The 6970-nt window shown below is 41.5% G+C and overlaps 1 protein-coding gene across 1 annotated transcript in view; it reads right to left on the bottom strand.

Annotated features, from left to right (window-relative positions):
* PGRMC2 (progesterone receptor membrane component 2) overlaps positions 1–6970 on the bottom strand; it is a 20248-nt gene that overhangs the window by 3380 nt on the left and 9898 nt on the right. The window lies entirely within an intron of this gene.

Below are 6970 nucleotides of genomic sequence, written 5' to 3' on the forward strand. Positions count from 1 at the left end.
TGAAATTTCACAGCTAACACTAACTACATCTATATAGTTTATATTCTGCAAACAAGGCACAATAGCAACATATTAAAGAAACTGGGTGTACTTAAAGCCTTTTGGTATTTCCTGTTCAGCTATTGGTCCAATCCTAAGAAGCGTTTATCAGATGTTTCTATGTATCTTGGAAGCACTGAAAGACTGCTCTGATGGAAGACAGATCATACCTTGAATACAACTTTGTTGGTCTTAAAGGTACCACTGGAGTCAAACTTTGTTCTACTGCTCTGATGGAACTTGGCAAAATAATCAATATTTATTAACATAACCTTTGGAAACAGTTTAACATGAAGATTACATAATGGGCTGGCAATCACTATGTGGCTATTAGAAATGAAGTACAGAAACACAGAGTACAAATGACCTTTGTGTTTTTATTTCAACTAAGTGGCAACATTTATTTATGAACATACACTGCAATATGTTACATACAAAGGGACAGGATCAAAGAATAACAGTAATATCAATCTTTTAAAACTAATATGAACATGAGGCTGACCATACTGAACTGTGAAACAAAGTGAATGTGCAAAAAAACAAAAAGCTTTTCCAGAAAATGCTGTTTTTATGGAATACCAATTTGCCTTGTGCATCATTAAGCATATCTGAAAAGCTTTCTCAACGTGCTAAACGTCTTCGGACAGCGTTGGCTCTTCAGCTTTGAAACGGAGATAAGCACCGCAACCCTAGAGTCGGATTCGACTGGCTTTCGAGCAAGGGAACCTTTACCTTTTTAAGATAAGGTAAAATAAAATCACGTATACATTTGCAAAAGGTACAGATCCCAGATACAGGTTGCATTCAGTTCTTCCCACTAAAACAACACTGAGATTGATTCTTTTATCTAATAAGGGTAATAATGCAATAAGCCAATTAATTATTCCCAAGCAAAAAAAGCCAATTCATAAGGAATTGATTCACAGATATATCAAGCTTTCATTGGTACCTTTAGATGGGTAGCTGTGTTAGTCTGTCTGTAGCAGCTGAAAAGAGCAAGAGTCCAGTAGTACCTTAAACACCAACAAAATTTGTGGCAGGTATGAGCTTTTGTGAGTTACTGCTCACTTTTTCAGATATCTTCAGTTATCCCAAGAAGTGAGAGGTGACACAAATTTTGTTAGTCTGTAAGATGCTACTGGACTTTTGATCTTTCCTATTGGTACCTCTACTATCTGCCCAAGTAGAAGTAATAGTTGGACAGCTGGATGAGGTACAAATGATGCAACAGGATTGATTGTGCCTGTTAAATTCTCCTTGATTTCAGTGGAAGAGTTTACGTATGTGCATATCTACACTGGGAAAACACAGTTCACTATTCAGGTATTGAGATCAGGTTCCTATTACATCAAAGTTTACAGATGTACATGACTGACTCCATATATCCGGAGCCCTCTCACTCATCTAGGAATAAGGGCAAGGACACTCCAGCTTATGGGATTGTAGCAGAATCTGTTTTCCCTTCTTTCAAAGAGAAGGATCTCATAGCCACCTAGTTTCTAACACTTGCCAGAAAACATACGCTCTGGAATTGTTTGGCACCCTGGTGTGTCACTCAGAATCTGTCCCTATCCACTGGCTGCATTGCTTGAGTCTCGCCTCCAACATTCTAAACAGTTTGCTGTTCCCCCACACCGGTAGCCAGTCAGAACACGGAGGTTATTTGTATATGCAGCCTCATTGGCCTTTGCCTCGGAACACAGAGGTCGTTTGCATATGCGACTTGATTGGCTTTTGCCTCTAACATTCTGAACAGTTTTCTGTTCTGAGGTAAAATGTGTCCAATCTCCAGGTGAGGGCTGGAGATCACTCAGAATTACAACTGCTTCCCAGATGGCAGAGATCACTTCCCCTGGAGAAAATGGTGGGCTCTGTATCCTTATATGCTGCTGAGGTGGCCCCCGTATGACAGCCAATGTGACGAAGCAGTCAGGGCTTCAGAGCACGGGGGAGGCTGCAGGTGTGTGGGGGTGGAAAGCTGAAGAGTGAGGGGGGAATAAAGGTAGGTTGATGATTGGCTGGGAAGGAGATAGGGTTGCCAACTCCAGGTGGGAAACTCCTGGAGATGTGAGGGATGGAGCCTGGAGAGGGTGAGGTTTCAGGAGGTGTGGGACCTCAGACAGGTACAAAGCCATAGACTCCACCCTCCAAACCAACCATTCCCTTCTGGGGAACCATCATTGCCAATCTCCAGGTGAGGGCTGGCGATCACTCAAAATTGCAACTGTTCTTTAGGTAGCAGAGATCAGTTCCTCTGGAGAAAATGGTGGACTCAGTACCATTATACCCTGCTGAGGTCGCCACAGCAAATTGACACTGAGTATCCAAGGTCGGGGCACCCGTCCAGAGCCTCTTTCTAGAGTCTACTGCATTTATTTCCACAACAGGCCTTTTTCCTAGTCTAGTATAAAACTGAACTGGTTTTCACTCTATTATCCAATGCAAAACGGGATGCCAATTCTGCATTGGAAAATTTCTGTTGATTTAGGGATGGAGCTTATGGAGGGTGGGGTTTGGGGATGGGAAAGGACCTCAGTGGGATATAAGGCTGTAACGCCATAAAGTCAACCCACCAAAACATCCATTTTTTTCCGGGGGAACTGTACTCTGGAGCTAAGTTGTAATTCCAGGAAATTTCCAAACCCCACCTGGAGGTTGCATCCCTAAATTCAAAGATGTCACTACAGACTCCATTCTGTATCCATAGACAGTAATAGCCAATGCTGCTTTTCAAATGAATGCTGGAAGTTAAAGCTGTGCATAAAGCTGTCTTTTTTATTTCTGTGAGCAGCTCTGAAAGTTTTTCTAGCTCCCTTCCCACCTGTTCAGCTAGCCTCATGCCTAGAAATTATTAAGTTTCTTGCTTTCTCCACGATAAACACTTTTCCAGTGAAAGCATAAGATTGACTAGAACTTGGGTCACAGCCTTTTGAGCTATGCCCTTCTGAATTAGCTACTCTGAGATTTGACCCTGTAGGCTATGTAAAGGCAATTAAAAACATTTTTCTTAAACTTGCATTTAAAATGCAGCTGGCTATGAATTTCATTGTATAGTTGTGAGGACATTCTGGCTTGCTGTGCGCACTCTGAAAGGGGGCTGTCTGTCATGTAATGTGTTCCAGTTATGGTACGCTTAGGGGGTCTGTAAAACAATTTTAATCAAATAGGGGTTTGCTCAAGCTTGAAAACCCCTTAACTATGTTATTCAAATTACTGGCCACACACATAAAAGTAAATGTTGAAATGTTAACATCATCTCAGTCTAACTGATGGACTGCAGTCTAACTCACGGACTACGACATAAAAATTTCTTGCCAGGGCCTATCTACAGCTTTTAATCAACTTCCAGCATCTTAGAGGTGCATCTAACAACATGACAATTAACATCCCTTTGTTATAATGTATACATTAATACTGCACAAAACTACTACTGTGTTGCTAACTGTGGATATCTTCAGTAGCAAGGCTGGGCTCTAAAACACCACTATGCTCTTCTCCCAATACACCTGATTATGACCCAAGAAGACTGGTTTAAACTACTGAAGTGTTGTTCCCTTTATCCCCAGTCTTGTTTTCCTATGCTTTAACAAGATGCCATGGTACAGTATCAAAATTCAGAGGAAAAAAACACCACAAAACTAATGGAATACCTTTTATCGAGACTAACACAAAACACTACGCAAGCTTGGGCTAGTAGGGCTGTTTACACCTTTTCTCACTGTATTAAAAGCCTGATATAAATCAAGGAGGATGAAACAGGGAAGTATTACCTTTATCCATTTACAAATAGGATTGTCCACAAATAAATTAATGCTGTCCCAGTTGCAAAATAATAATATTAAATTTGCAGGGATCCACAAATGGGTTCAACACTGGTAAGCACATTTTTAAAAAAACTTCCGGTGAGAGGTCCTTGTTGTTGTTGTTCAGTCGCACAGTCGAGTCCGACTCTTCGCGACCCCATGGACAAGATCCCGCCAGGCCCTCCTGTCTTCCGCTGTCCTCTGAAGTTTGGTCCTACTCATCTCTATATCTTGGAAAAGAGTGTGGTCCCGCTCTGATGTCACCCTGGTTTCTGAGCATCCCCAAAGTTCAGGGCAACAGTGATTATCATCACCCTGCTAATCAGCTTGTAACTATCAAAAAAGAACTATCTCACCCCATAGCCATTGAGAGCCTTAAAGATGCTCCACAAACCTCCGATATTCATTGCAATATGTCTGTCAAAAAAGGGTCTGACAAATACCTTTCTCCTCAGGAGTAGTACAAAATGTATGGGTTTGATCCAAAATTTGTGAACCCCTTATGCATTTGTACCTTGTAAACATGCAAATTCAGCTTCCCAAGACAATGTATGTGTATAAAGGAAGCATTTACAGGGGAGAATCAGTCAACAGGAGAGAAGTTTAATCCTCCTGCCTGCTGATCTTCCCAGACAACCACTGCATCCCAGGTTACTTTTCATCCTGCCAGGCTTAAAACTCTGCTAACGGTGGAAGCCCAGGGAAAGGACAGCATAGGAGAACTGGCAGGAGGGAGAAGGACTAAATGCTTTTCCTCTCACTTGGAAATGTCACTCTAGCAACCTCTCAATGCAAAATTTCAGTCTCACTCATGCACTCCCGACCCCCAACTTTCAGCCTTTGGGAACTGTAAACAAACAAAAATAATTGAAGGTTACTATCCCCTTAACTGCATTTATTTCAAGTTAATGTAGAGATTAACAGGGATTTGCTTATTTCTGGAATATTGGGAAACAAAAAAGTGGAAAGAAATATACGGGAGTTATATAAAAATATGGTTTTAGCCGGGATGGCTGTAATAGCATTGGGATGGAGGGATAGGCATAAGTGGACAATGGAGAAATGGAATAATTATGTCTTTGAACACGTACTATCAGATATATTCACACAGATAATTACTGAAGAGACATGGGAGGAGAAATGTCAAAAGATTACAAATAAATGGATGGGATATAAGGAATGGGTGGAAAGGGGGGAAGCCAATCCAAATATCCAAATACGAATGAAGAATCTGTGCACATGGTTAAAAATATGAAGATACTACAAGGAGGGAGGGGGGGAGGAGGGTAAAATGATTGTATAATGATTTAATGTAAGATAATGTATATAAGCTTCAATAATAAATAAAAAACATTTTAAAAAAACCAACCTATCCCCTTAACTGCTGCACCAGCATAAAAGGCTGTTTTAAGGGTGAGTTTTCACCATGTTTTCGGCTGATTAGTCTGTATTTTGGATACTTTATTCCAATATCCTAGATACGCAATATTTATAATTCTCAGATTAAGAAAACAATTAGTCACCTGGCCCCTTTATTCTAGAGAACTACACTGAGATGGATATATCAAGCTTTTTCACTCAATGTCATCCAATTCCCCTTCCTTCTACAGCCCCCATCCCATATAGGTTTTGTCCATTCAGCTCCCGTGATCCGCAGGATACCATCTTTGGTAGTCAAAGGGGACCCAAACTTCCTTTTTCACCAGTAGAAAAGCCAGTTGGATCCAAGATATGGTAGGAATTTGAGGTAGTTAACAAAGAAATACGAAGTATGTCAATGGATTTAATATCTCTCACTAAAATACACAGGAATAAAAAATGCCTACCTCTGGATAAATCACTCCAATTCCTGGTTAAAAACATTTCTTTATGTACTTGTTTAAATATTCTGGACCATGATGAATTTCTACTGGTCTGATTGTTACGTGTTCAAATCTCATTTCTGCATGCAATTAAAATAGTTCTATGCTGTCCTTCTACCAAAATATGCAATTCAAGGTAGCTTACAAAGATTCATGAACAATAAAATGCAAACACTGCTTTTTGACTGGGATTTGCTGAATTTTAGATATTACTGAGTGCTATGTATTAGATTATAATTTGATATCCTACTCTTTGGTTGTATTTTGTAAACTGCTTTCAGCACAGGATAAACACTGTAAATATTTTAAATAAATATTTCTAGAAATTAAAACAAGATAACAGATAAAAAACAAAAATGCAACTGTCTAGAAGAAGCAGTCAAAAGACATAGGTAGAATTCTGATATATTCCTCTTAACATCAGTAAAGCAAAGAAAACTGGGTTTTATCCCTTCTCTCAATTTCTCTGAGAACATGCAGCAGAGAGAGAAAAAACAGGTTGCTTACCAGTAACTGGTGATCTTCGAGTGGTCATCTGTGCATTCACACCAATGGGATCTAGTGCGCCTGCGCTGGATCTGCCGGTGCCTAGCAAGCTCTCTTAAAAGGACTTTCGTGCCTGGCCCAACTGAGCATGCTCAGGAGCCCCAGTGAGCATGCCCAGAAGGGCAGGCACGGACATCCCGCCAGTTCCTACCAACCGCCGCGCATCAATCTTCTAATAAAATAAGTAGAAGACAGCAGCGGGGCAGGAGGGCGGGTGGTGTGAATGCACAGATGACCACTCGAAGATCACCAGTTACTGGTAAGCAACCTGTTTATCTTCTTCGTGGTCTCTGTGCTTCACACCAATGGGAGATTAGCGAGCAGTAGCCTACCTGGAGGCGGGTGCTGTCAGGTGTTTACTGCCTAGCCGATGATAAAACCTGACATCCCAGACTGTCACTGGTGGACTGGCGGACATCTAGGGCGTAGTGCCTGATAAAGGTATTAGGCGTGGCCCAGGTTGCGGCTCTGCAAATGTCTTGCAGCTGTACTCCCTTCAAGAATGCAGTGGATGTAGCGACAGCCCTGGTGGAATGAGCCCGTACCAGGCCTGGCAACGGCTGTTTCACCAGTAGGTAACACAGTTCTATCAGATCTACAATCCACTTGGATAGACGTTGGGCAGTGATTGGAGTGCCCACACGGGGTGCAGCGTATGAGACAAACAGCTTATAGGTTTGCCTGGTGGAGCGTGTCCTACTCAGGTAGAAGAGGAGGGCC

Source organism: Gekko japonicus, unplaced genomic scaffold (assembly GCF_001447785.1).
Source record: "Gekko japonicus isolate JY-2015 unplaced genomic scaffold, Gekko_japonicus_V1.1 scaffold108, whole genome shotgun sequence".
NCBI classification, from domain to species: domain Eukaryota; kingdom Metazoa; phylum Chordata; class Lepidosauria; order Squamata; family Gekkonidae; genus Gekko; species Gekko japonicus.